The sequence below is a fragment of the Canis lupus genome, chromosome 32 (assembly GCF_048164855.1).
Source record: "Canis lupus baileyi chromosome 32, mCanLup2.hap1, whole genome shotgun sequence".
In the NCBI taxonomy this organism is placed as follows: Eukaryota; Metazoa; Chordata; class Mammalia; order Carnivora; family Canidae; genus Canis; species Canis lupus.
In genome coordinates, this window is record NC_132869.1 from 7,865,001 (window position 1) to 7,879,052 (window position 14,052).

Below are 14,052 nucleotides of genomic sequence, written 5' to 3' on the forward strand. Positions count from 1 at the left end.
TAAGGAAGTCGAAGAGTAGAAAGCTGATGTTAGTGGAGAGCCAATCCCTTCCAGTATGACTATAAATTCTGATAAAATAACACGAATTCTTTCCAGTGTTTTATTAGAAATTTAGTCAAATGACCACAAAATTATATAAACAGTACATTTTATCTTGGGAATCCCTGAGCCGTACTCTCACTATGAGAGCAGTTGCAAATTCCATCCACAATCATTAAAAAAATTGGGACCTTACCAAAATTCACCTTGCACAGATGGCTTTTTTTTTTTAATTAATAGGGAAGACCATTATAACTTTAACTTATTTAAATAACGTTCCGTGGTTTCTGAATATTCGTGATTCTATGCCCCTTTTATACACGGAGTGGACTGTTTATCTGAAAGTGTCCTGGCAGTCAGCCACTATATTTCTAAAATTAAAAAAGGGATGGAAAGCAATCAGCTTTCAGAGGAACTGGAACCATGGCAATGTGTTTTGGATTAATTTACAAATATATGTATATATTTAAGGCCTAACTGTAGAACCAGAGAATTTCTACTACATGGTCTATCATATGCATTCTTCTACTTTATTAGAACAGACATCATATTGAAATAATAAACATGGGAAGCCTTCACTTCTTCTTTGATGTATATTACTAAATGTCTGACTGGCTCAAATTTAAAATAAACTTTGGTATGTTTGCACTTGAAAACTGGAAATAGACCACAAGCAATAATTTGTTGTCAGTTTCCATATTCTTGGACTAAAGCTATGGTTTGGTCTGTTCACCGTTGGGGGCCAACCCACTCTGGTCCAGTGGCCCAGAGGTGGCTCAGTACTTTTAAAAACACACACCATAACATAGTAGTGATGATGATGATTCCCTTCATCATGAAAGAACCAGCATAGGTCAAAGTTTTTAATATCCCCAAATAGTTCTAAAGCCACTGTTGAAATAAGTGGGTCACACAGACCCCCTTACTTTGAATATCAACTGCCAACTGTTCAAAAAGTTAATAACACATGTATGGCTCATGACCCAGTGTAGATAGAAAATATTTTAATTGCCTTTTTTCCCCTAAAAACTCATTTGAAAGTATTATCTTTATTTGAGATACTAACCTTAGTTGGACCTTCTACTCCTCTCTCAAAAGAGGTTAACTTGGTTTATCAAGTACATGGAAATGGATCTATAATATTCTTGGAACACATCAGTGAAACAGGTTTTGGATGAAACCACTTAATAATAATCTTCTTTTGTGATTAATCTCTCTCCAATAATGTCCAAACTAGAAATGATTTATCATGAATTTCATTCTATGTTGAAAGGATTTGCACTGATGTTTAAGAATACTTCAAATGACATTTCTAATCATCTCATGAATTAGAAATACAGGATAAATGAAAAATGTAGTACTTGGAAGGGTGAAAAATTGGAACTAACCTATCAACTGAGTCATAGTTAAATAAATTGTGAGGTTCTCAGTGTGTGTGTCTGTGTATATATATATATATATATATACAGACACACACACACATATATATATATCTGTCCCTGTAGTACAAGAAAACATCTGGAAAAACACACACTGATAACAGTTCATGTTATTTATGGTACAGAGTAGAGGCTTTTACTTTTTGTATATAGATATACTGTCTCTGTGTGTACTGCTTCAAACAATATTTTTAAAAACAATATTAATTTTAAATTATAATTAATTTATTGTAATTAATTCATACAATCCATAGTCTTACAGTGCCACAGTAATTTAACATTTTTATAAAGTTAGATCATCTTTTATGGTATGGTAACTGGATAATTTTTAAAAGCAGGACGTCTCTAGGACCAGTCCTGCCTCTTTTTCTTTTTTTAAAGATTTTATTTATTTATTTATTTATTTATTTATTTATTTATTCATTCATTCATTCATTCATTCATTCATGAGAGTCACAGAGAGAAGGGCAGAGACACAGGTGGAGGGAGAAGCAGGCTCCCTGTGGGGAACCCGATACGGGACTTGATCCTGGGACCCAGGGATCATGCCCCTCAGCCGAAGGTGTCCCCCAGTCCTGCTCTACTTGCCTACCCAATGAGTTTGACTCACTTGCTGGCCTATCTATGAAGCTTACTAGATGTGCTCTCTGAAAAACAATGTCCAATTTGTCAAATGACTTCTGTGATGATGTAATGGAACCATTGAGACAAACGCTAGAGTAATTTGTTGAGCAGGGTCTTAGTTTGAGCAAATACTTGGAAACGTCACTGTGGTGACACCAAGACACCATTTGCTCTATAGGGTTCACTGAGGTGACTTAGATTTTGATGATGCCACTCATACATGGGACCCTCTAAGCAATTTTCCTAAGGTGGACAGTAAAATTGCATTGGGTAAAATATCCCTTATTGCTCTAGGACTATGCTTATTGAACTAGGGTAAAAGTAGAGGTGCTGAAAATTTAACCCCTGAAGAAATAAGTGCATTTTTTGGAATGTCAAATTTATTCAGTAGCCATTAATTTAACAGCTTTTTCTTATGTAAACAAAAGTTCCTATGCTAGGACTAGACGGTAGGCAACAAATAAATTCTTTTCACATAAGAAACCAGCTATTTAAACCCCATCACATCCTCACAGTGGAAGGTAATCAATCTCCTTTTCACTAAATTCATATTGCAATTTACTTGGTTATTGATAATCTTAGCCTTTCATTGTCATGTGTTATTTATATATTTTGTTCTCATTAAGCATACTTTTCTGAGGGTAAAGCCCGGGGTTTTGTTTTTTTTAAACTTCCGTAATTCTCCCCAACTCCATCTGAGTATGTGTAAGTATCTGTAGGAAAAATGAAACAAACAAACAAGCAAAGGACCACAGACATAACTTCTCAGTCGAGCTGTTTTGTTACCTTGAAAAGATTGTGTCTGGAATCCAGTCTCCGAGTTAAAATGAAGAGGTTAACAAAATTCTATGTGGGTTGTGAAATGTCTATAGAGATTATACTAAAGTTTGTGATGGTTAGTTGTGAATCTTAATGATTCTCTCTCTGTCTCACACACACACACACATTCACTCACTCAAATTGTCTTGCACTCCTCATCACTACCTCAGGATGCAGTAAAAGCTCTTCACTCTTCCACTGCCAAACCAGCTTCCTGCTTCTACCTGAAGCACCTCTACATGAAACATGATGCATCTCTCACTTTCTGTTGCTATTTGTAAATGTCTCCATTTTCTGGGTGTCCCCTTATTCCTGCCCTGGGTTCTTAAGATCAGAACCACGAAACAGTAGAGGAAAACAAAGGCTTGAGGTATCACTTTGGCCTGGAACCTAACTCCTATGGATGGGAAAACTGAAACTCACAGGCTTTGGTACCACAGAAACAGGCAGTGGTAAGAGACGGAATAGCCACCTGCTTTTGACATGTACTGGAGGTCTTTTCCACTTTAACGTTCCAGATGTTCATTGAAATATCTTTCCCCTTTCTTTTGGTAATAGTGCCGATTTTACTTTAGAAATGTGTTCAGGAGGTGACCAACTGACCGGGCTTGGTCAATAAACATTTTTAATCGTTCTGGCTTATTGAACATGAAACCCAAGTTAGGTTAATGGGAGTCAGTTGGACTGTCAAAGACCTTCTCTTTTCAAGGGGGTTACTCAGTCAGTAGAATATATGGGCCTGGAGTTGCTGATGCCATTGTTGCCACCAAAACGGTAAAGCCTGACAGAGGATGAAGACAAATGCAGTGCCAGTAATGAATAGATTCCTGACGTTATTTCTGCACCCAGATACAGCTTTACCTAAAACCAGTTCCTTTTATCTTTCAGTTACTTAAGCCAGTAAATTAGTTCTGACTCATAATATATGGCACAACTTAGATTACCTGGAATCTTCTCAGTTTATTTCTATATCCCTTCCAGCTAAAAATGATTATTTCTTGTTAAAAAAAAAAAAAAAGAAAACTGTTTTGCTTTCAATTACACCTGCAGACTCTGATCAAACATGACACAAATCTTGAGGATTAGGATTTTTATTTTATTTAAAAGATTTTATTTATTTATTCATGAGAGACATAGAGACAGAGGCAGAGACATAAGCAGAGGGAGAAGCAGGCTCCCTGCAGGGAGCCCGAGGTGGGATTTGATCCCGGACCCCGGGATCATGACCTGAGCCGAAGGTAGACACTCAACCACTGAGCCACCCAGGTGCCCCAGCGGATTGGGATTTAAAAAAAATGTTAACAGAGTTGTGTTCTCAATAAATTAAAAAATAACCTAACTCGGAAGACAGAGTCTTAGGCACACAATGTATATAAAACCCCCATTTTTTTTTTGTCTGAATTAGGAAAGCAAAGTATAAAGTAGAATTCTTATGGTGTTTCTTAAAATGACCAGAGAGTAAATCTCAGTATGTTTCCTGTGTCAGGTTGAAGCTCTTAAGAGAAATGATAGAAATTTACTAATCAAAATACCTAACTCAAAAGCCTTATGGAAACTAAAGGCTTTGATTATGCAAAATGATACAACACCTTTTGCAATCATCCAGCTAATTTAGGGTTATTTTATTTCAATAAAATTCCTAGCTGCTGAAGGAGAGTGCATTTTATAACATTCCCTTCCATTTCCATGATTCTGGCATGTCCATCATGGCCAGCCCAAACATGGGATCCAGGAGAAAATCCTCTCCAGCCAGAAGTAGTCACTTTCCCGAAAAATTCCACAGTGCTTTTTCTCCTTCTCTCTTGTATATTTAATTGATCCACACTGTTTTTTATGTGTATCTGTGTACTTGTGTTATATCCTTCACTGCACTGCAAATGATCTGAGGACACAGGGCAAGATTAAAAGCACTTAGCACAGTGTATCCCACATAATAGGTGCTACTTCCTTGTTTGTGATGCATTGCTTCTGAAATGTATGTTTCCTACAAAAAAGGACTGATGGTGCTACATTTATGAAGCATAAATACCCAGATAAAAATAGAAAGATTTAGTTATTTAACTGTTTTACTGACAGAGTATTTGGTTATTTGAAAACATCTACTCAATTATTCACTTTTCATCCAGATGTTTGGTATCTTGGAAACCCAGACTTAAGATTTAAATTAGGTGGGTTTTTGTTTTTTCTATGCCACATATATATCTGGGATGAAGAAAATGTGGCTATTTTAGGAGATTCCTTTCCATTTGAGTTCACATGGAAGTAAATAGATTGAATTATAATAATCGCATGTTTTAAAATTCAGAAAAGGTTTGAGAGATTTTTTAATAGCCAGATCCTAAGAGATTAACATGTTTGGTTGATATTTAGAGCCATGGTAGGAAGGCCTCATTAAAAAGAGCAAAAAGAAAAGCACTCTCTCTCCTGTATATAAGCTAAAGGAATACTGAATGAGCCTGATGGGTTATCACACAGAGATTTTAAGAAGTTATTAAATTTATTATTATCAAGATATAGATAAAATTTTTAAAAATGAGGAAGGAATTTCTTATGAAACCAAAGTTAATGACTGAAAGGAAAAAAAGTTAAGTGTCTTGGGACAAAGACATAACACTTTTTACATCTTCAAGAAGAAATGTTACACATACATATTCTAATGGTATAGAGGGAGTTTATATGGGCAGGAGTGATGAAATTAAGTGATGGTTAGATACCACCAACACCCATTCTACTAAGGATTTTTAAGTTATCTCTACACCCAACCTGGGGCTTGAACTTGCAACCCCAAGATCAAGAGTTGCATTGCTCTGCTGACTGAACCAGCTAGGTGCCACCCCGTGCCACTCCCTACCAGTCCCTTCCCCATCTTACTTCTAAACTCCCCCCAAAAGACATTAAAAGTATTAGGAAAACATATTATAAAATATTTGCTGATAGGAGTCAGAATTTTAAGCACAATGGATATAATTATTTTCCTACTGACTGAAACTTTAAAGCTGAGCTCAGTGTTATTTTGAAAATAACAGAAATGTATTCCTAAGGCTAGAGAAAGATAATTTTTATTTAACATTTGTTAAGACGCTCCCATGAGCTGCTTGGCCATGCGTGTTATGCTGCCTACATGGCTAATAGGTAATCTTACCAAATGAGCCAAAGGCCACAAATAAGGCCTTGACTCATTTAACAACCATTTCACATTTCCACACTATGACCAAATTAATATTTTATAGGACTACTCAGTTCTATAGCCAGACCACTTTTCCAAAAAATTGAATTTTGTGCTTATTTATTTTATGGATCATTTGTTGAAACAGATTTCAAAACAGGTTTAGGCTATTTAGATTTTGCAGTGAACTGAAAAAGAAAAACTTACAGACTCAGGGTTTTAGAACCAGAAGGGACATTAGAGTCATCTCAAACTTTCTTATTTCATATCTAACAAAACTGAGGTCAACTGAGGAGAAAGGGACTTGCCTAAACTTTGTTGGCCTGGCCTCTGCCCTTTTTAAAGATGTCCCTGGTTTCCCCAGCAAGAAGAAATCTCATGCTTACATAATCTCAAAGAACATTTCATACTGAACATCTTATTTCCATCTGGGAATTGTGGATACCAATAGCCAAGTTTTATCCTGTTATCCTATACTTAACACCATATTCTACATGTTCTTATGTCACCCTATACTTCCCCTATACTATGCAACACCACTGCATTGCAAATACTTCCTTATTTATCTATCTCTCCTATTAGACTCTATGCCCCCGGCGAGCAGAGACCAGCTATGCACATATGACTTTCAGAATCTAGTTCACTACCCAGCATGCAAGAGGCATCAATAATTGCATGATGAATTAATCAAGTTGAGAATGCAAAGTCTTTGCAGCCTAAAAATACTAATTTGAACTGAGAGAGAATTTGGTGAAGGCAAAAGCTGGATAGCAAATGAGAAAGATTTAAGAAAGGAGATATGCAGAAGCAAATAATACCAACATTTTATGGCAGCACACAGGAAAGAGCGAAAACCAGCTCTTATTTAAAACAAGAGTAAAATTTTTTTATACAGAGAACAGAGTAGAAATTGGCCAGTTCAGCTCTGGGTGACACCAAGAAGCTGTGGAAAAGAACTAAGTGCATGGGACTTTTCATTAACATTTAATATCTCTTCTTGTTAAAAGGCTAAGGGGTTGCTTTAAAACAAGGATCTGAAGTATGTGGTAGAGGGTTATATAATGTCTAGACAACGGAGATACTTGTATCTAATCTTATGACAACAATCCTACTTAACAGGTCCAGACACAGTGCCATCTGAGACTCAGTTAGAAGGAAATGAGGATTAGTGATTAGTCCATTACATTTCTTTAATAACATGAAAAAAGTGTGCATGAAAAGTGGGGTTACCTATTAAAGAATTATTAAGTGAGTTTACAAGCTATGATAAACAATTCTAGTTATGTTTAGTCTCATTTTCTTTGCGTGGACTATGCTATAAATAATTCTGTCGGATTTACCTTAAGAATGTACTGAAAGTCCAATCTGACAAGAGAAAGCTACCATAGATTTAAAGAGGAAGTCGTTGTTTAAAGAAACGGAGAGTTATCTTTTTTTTTTTTTTTTTTAAAAAGATTATCTCTAGAGTAAGCAATGGAAATGTTGTGGATATTATCGTCTTTGCTCATCTCAGAGTTCAGGATAAGAGAATGGGGTTAATGATAATTTAAAAAGTCATAAAAATAAAAAAGAAAGAAGCTGTAAAGGAATGACTTCTTATGATGGGCAGTAGTGGTTAAAAAGGAAATCTTAATAGTGAATGACCATTTCTTGCACCAGATTATGGAAAAGGTTTCAATCAGGGTGGCAATGATAAATCAGTACTCCTTAATAAGAGTTCATTCTTTCATTTTACAGTGTATACAAAGAGAAAAACACTAAAGTGTAGAACACTGGCATTAGAAACCTGGTTCAGGGGTTCCAAACTGGCTTCTTTTTCTATTATACAGAACTTCTTTTTGCATATAAATGAGCACTGGATACAACTATATACTTAGATGTATACTCTAAAAAAGGGGGGCAGATGGGTTAAAAAAAATCACCTTTTTTCCTGTTTATGTATAATCCCATGTTCTTAAATGTTTTAAATTTTATATGAGTTTTAAAAACATATCATTATCAGGCCAGAGAATATGAAAAAGTCAAAGATATTATCCAAGTGTTTACCTTATTTATCCACTCTACTAGTAAATAAAAGCTACCAACTCATACCATACTAGAAAACTATTAACTGGGCCATCAAAAAAGGTCAGTTAGCAGCATTTATTTTGGAATTCCCCATAGTTCTATCTTATCAATTTGTTTTTCCTTCCCTTTTTTAAAGCAGCCTGTTTAGTGAAAGTTAACTGAATCAAGATGGAGACAGAACAAGGTACTGCCACAATGTTTATCAGCCTTTGTGCATACACTGGCTCATACTCTTTCACCTAAACTTTAAAACACACACATACTTTAAAGTGTTTCTAAGTAGATGAAAACAATCACTTTGTGAGTTTCCAATTTGTGTTTAGAGCAAATTGAGTCATCAGTAACTAGAACACTTTTATTTTTTTAAGATTTTATTTATTTATTTGAGAGAGAGAGAGAGAGAGGGAGCCACAGAGCACAAGCAGGGGTTGGGATAGAGGGAGAAACAGACTCCCCGCTGAGCAGGGAGCCTAATGTGGGGCTCCATCCCAGGACCCTGAGATCATAACCTGAGCCAAAGATAGATCCTTAATCAACTGAGCCACCAGGCAACCCTACATGTTTAAACATGTTTAAAACGTCTTTCAAGGGACGCCTCGGTGGCTTAGTGGTTGAGCGTCTGCCTTCAGCTCAGGGTGTGATCCTGGGGTTCTGGGATCGAGTCCCACATCTCTCTGCCTGTGTCTCTGCCTCTCTCTCTCTATGTGTTTTTTATAAATAAAATCTTTAAAAAAATAAAAATAAAAAAAGTCTTTCAACATACTTATGAATATGTTTCTTCTGCTAATTATATAAGATCATCAACTATCTAATCCATGTACATAACCAAACAAAATGAGAAAATATATATGTACATAAAAATACATATCTTCATGACTGGATATTTATTGACTAAACATTTATTCATTAGAGATGAAAGTGATTAAATATTGAAATATCAAATCATTCGGTAGTATTTCACCTTTTACCACCATAATTACATACTATGCTGAGTAAATCCAAATGAATTAAACACTTGTGGAATAGAAGAAAATATAAACACAAAAATAAAAGGTTTCATGACAAAAGAGTAAGATATATGCTAATTTATATGTATAGTTTACTTAAATATTTCTATGTGGCTACTTCCTTCCTAACTTGGACAGCATTGAGAAAAGGTTATTCTTGGCTTGGGTAGCCAAGCTGACGTCAGCAGAAAGTGTTTTTCTAATTATCTCTCCACCATGTTTCATTTGCTTATCAACTTGGATAAAAGAAAGAGGAATAATGAGGAACATATTAAAAATATGAATATGTGAAATTCCTGCATTTCTATATATTTTCTAATTTATTAAGTGATAAGATTTTATAAAAAGTGATAGCTACCTCTTATTCCTCCTGATTTGTATATTAGAAATTGGTAACCCATCTTTACATTCTTAGAAACGAATAATTCTATTCTTTGTATGAAAATATTTCTTACAAGGATTTAAGAAGCCCTGAAAATGATTGTCTCCACAAAAACTGGACTTTAAAAGAATAAACCTTTAATGTGGCTGAATTCAACTAGTATGAACCAGGATGGCCAGCGTCTGTTCTAATTAGTTGAGCATCCTTTCTAATTGTTGACTACTTAATAGTTTAGATATTGCCCCTGACTTCTCTACATGATGGACAGAGCCCTCTAACATTTCTGATACCTGCCCGGTATGTTGCATGTTTGGTATGTGAACTTAAGTTGGACCTTTATTCCACCATACTACATAGAGCAGAACTTATTTTATTTTTTTAAGAGCATATGTATTTTAGCACAAGGTGAGTTGACCATAACTTTTCATTTGAAACAGGGTGGTTTGAGGTAAAGTCTGAAGGTAACTTCACTCCTCGTGTGTTCCAGACTAAGGCATTATTTAAATATTGAAAAAATTTACTCTTATTTGAGTAATTGGAAATATACCTCATAGCAACATAAGCTGAGTGGGTTTAGTTTTTTAAGAAGTTAAAACACTTAAGGATTGCCACATGGCAAGAAATAAGCCACAAATGGCCTTCAGATTCTAACAGAAAATCATTAAGGAAATCCAAGGTTATTATTCTTATGCATATACCATGAAAGTGTTGATTACACTTTATCTAAATAAGAATATTTTCTTAAGAAAAGAGAGAAGACAAGAAGTAAGTAGGAGGAACCAAAAACTACCTCAAAGAGGTCAAAATTATGGATAGAAATCACCATCCAACTCACAACTCTGCTTCCCCATGTTAAGACCATGACTTGGATTTGGCCTGGATATTGGAGAAATCTAGACTAACAAACTCTCCTCCTTTGAACAGTCCCAGCTGACAATTGGTACCCATTTAGCATCAAGTCCCACCTGGTAGAAACTAAAGGAAAGACTTTTCAATTCTGGAATTTGGACATTTAAAATTTTCATACAGTGTATAATACAAGAAAGAAATTCACGGAAAAATGTATAAGCTGGTACTTCATCTTTTTTCTTATCTAACGAGGTAATTTTGAAATGGCCTGATAACACACTGTTATAAAGAATGTATAAACCTATGTGCCCTTTTATCATAGTGATATTTGTACCATTCAATAAACAGTAATGGATATCTAATCCAGAACATGTCAGGATATCTAGAATAATGGAGAAACAGAGACTGAGACTGTTATGTCGACGTTTGACTGGCTATGTTCTCTTTTCTCTTCTTTGAGCTCTTGAATATATTCTCCCTTTTCATTTTAAGTGATTGATGTGTTGATGATGTTACAGAAACTAGAATCACTCTCTGGAGACACTGCTTTTTTTTTTTTAACAACTTGGACATTTGGGAATAAAATTTATAGCAAGTATAAATATTGTAAGTTGAATTGCTAAGGGAGTTTGCTCTTCGCTAAAGTAAATCCTTTCATAAGATAAATAATGTTCTTGCAAAGCAATTAATACCACCAGTGGAGTAATGCTTCTCTAACTTTTGATGAACAAATTTAGATGTTTACAAGAAATGCCATAGGAAACGTTCTGAGGGATTTATTAATAAGCATTTGGATTTGCACTTCTGTCTTTTGTTCCCTGCTGTATGCCTAGCTCACAGAAAAGGACTTGGAAGAGCAGTACAAGCTCAATAAATAATTGGTAAATGAATAAATGAACGAATACTTTCAAGGCTTGACCTAAGACTGAAGCGAGGAGTGTCTCATTTCAAGTGTACAAGGGATGCAGGAGAAATATCAGCATTTAGGCTTCTACCTTCTCACATTAGTAGTTAGAACCACTCAGTTGGGAGGAGGCTAATGGCAACGGGATGGGAAGTTTCTGCATGTTACAGATTTAAAAGCATACTCTCTATCAATTTGTTTACACTATTGAAAATCACAATTGTTTTTTTCCTCAAGGAATTATATATTTCTAGGCCCATATGGACTAAGACATAGGGTAGAAAAAACTGGTAGAAAGCCCCACAGAACTTATAACAATAGTCTAGGCAGAAGTACATGACTGTCCTACTAAGGCAGTAACATTTTCCATGATTTAATACCCTAGTGGATAAACATTGAAATTTAAGGTGTAGATACATTTTGGAAACACTCAACTGACTCAGGAAACACATGTGTTTTGATGCCATCAGGTCACACTTCAGGTGGAGCCCTGGGAAATTTTTTGGAAAATACCGGTAGAAATAGGTTGGAAGGGGAGAGATAGTGTGCACATAAATCCATTAGCAAGTGCATTTATAGCTCTTCCCATCTGTCATTTTCAAAGAATTTGTCTAATATTAGCCACTGAAGTTGTAAGTATACATGGCTTACATCCACTGTTTCATCTCACTTGGTAAAGGTAAAGAAGTGAACACAGAAAGCATAAGGTGACTTATCACTTGCTTGTGAAATGCAGAGACTGAAGGCATGAGTTCTCAACTTCCTTCCTTGTGCTGAAAATCTACAAAGTCAACTTTTCCTGGGAATACCTTTTTGCCTTTTAATAGGATCTTCACTCCTATTCTTCACATCAATTATGGAGAAAGCACTGGATATGAAAACATGGTTGGAGTGACCTCTTAAAATCCGTTGCATTGAGGATTTGATAATGCCAACTCAAGGCAAGAAAGGCCAACTTATAGAAGGAAACAATCACATGATGTCAGCAAGACTTGATGAATTATAGGAGGTCTACAGTTGCCATCAAAACCATGGAACACAATGGATTTCTATGGCCTTGGTTTCAGTTTTACCTAAGCAAAGTGATTCTGTAGTTTTAACTAAACTCCCACCTCCCTATCTCTCCAGTGATATTATAGTGCTTGCTCTTGGCTGAGGCAAACAAGTGGCGAATATCATTTAACAAAATCATCTGAAGAAATCAATAGTTGTAATTTTAGGATGAGTGTGACAGTCCTAAACAGTTCCATGAATTATTTTAACTTTATGTTCCAGTGGGAGACGCACACGTATTTTAAGCTCCTTGAGGACAGGGAACTTGAAAAAAACAATTAGAAAACTTTAACTGAATGAATCTTGTCCCTATCCAGGCTATACCTGCACTTGTGTAAGAGAGTTGGGAATCTGGAAGCTTCTAGTGGCTAAAGTCTGCAACATGCTTCTAGAATGACCAAAAGACTAACTAGTCACTCAAATGAGAAAAAGGTTTGGCAAGTCCAAGGGAAAAAGAGCTTAGAATTATTTGCCCACCAAAATTAAAACACAATAAAATAAAGACTTCTACAGAAATTCATGACATATCACACAAGGGGAAGAAGAAACTAAAAAAAAATTTAAGACACAAAGCCAGCCTATACAAATTAGAATAATATATGCACAAATCTCTGGAGAAGCTCTATTATATCACAATTAATGCAGAGACTGCAATCAAGCCAGGCTAATTTCAATAGATTCCAAATTTTGAACAGTTCCTAGACTATCCAAGTGGGAATTTGGCCAGGATGCTGGGGTTAATAATTCATTTTGAGAGAGGCTAATTCTTTGGGAAGCAGCCTACTCTGCGGGAGGAAGCATTTGGCCCATGTGAGCAAATTTGCTCTTCAAGATCACCCTTTATTAGCTCCACAAGACACCTTTTTTTTTTTTTTTGAGCAGGGGGTGGGGGGTGGGGGCAGGTAGGGGTCAGTTTACTTTCTGATATATATAGAAATATTTACGTTTTCAATAAATACATATTAAAGTCATAGAAGTTGTTCAAGCATATACATTGAATGTTTGGGTTTTAATTTTTTTTATTTTAAAAATTTTTTTTATTTATTTATGATAGTCACACACAGAGAGAGAGAGAGAGAGAGAGAGAGAGAGAGAGAGAGGCAGAGACACAGGCAGAGGGAGAAGCAGGCTCCATGCACCGGGAGCCCGACGTGGTATTCGATCCCGGGTCTCCAGGATCGCGCCCTGGGCCAAAGGCAGGCGCCAAACCGCTGCGCCACCCAGGGATCCCAAATGTTTGGGTTTTTAAAGATCAGTTTTTACACCAACTTTCAATTACTATGATCTGAGTATAGGGTTGTCAGAAGAGTATTGTGGCAAAATGTACACACTCTGGAATCACACAGTCCTGGCTTTTAATCTTGGCTCCAAACTGTGAAACTTTGAAGAGGCTACTGAATCACTCTAGGATTCAGGTTCTTCACTTATAAAATAGGAAAATTAATGGTGCCTACCTCATAGAGATCTTATGAGGTTCAAATAAGTCATTTGTTAATTGAGCAAACAATTATAGAGTGCCAGAAACTGTTACAAGCACTGAGAATACAGTAGTAAACAGATGAGACAAATCTCTGATCTCATGGAATTTATATTCTGATTAAGAGATATAGGCAACAAACAAATCACACACACACACACACACACACACACACACACACAATCTGCCTGGAGCTAAGTTGTATAAAGAGAAACTTCATTAAGTT

At 35.8% G+C, this 14,052-nt stretch overlaps 1 protein-coding gene across 16 annotated transcripts in view; it reads right to left on the bottom strand.

The window, feature by feature from the left end:
• Nucleotides 1-14,052, bottom strand: part of MEIS2 (Meis homeobox 2) — a 205,465-nt gene that overhangs the window by 63,750 nt on the left and 127,663 nt on the right. The window lies entirely within an intron of this gene.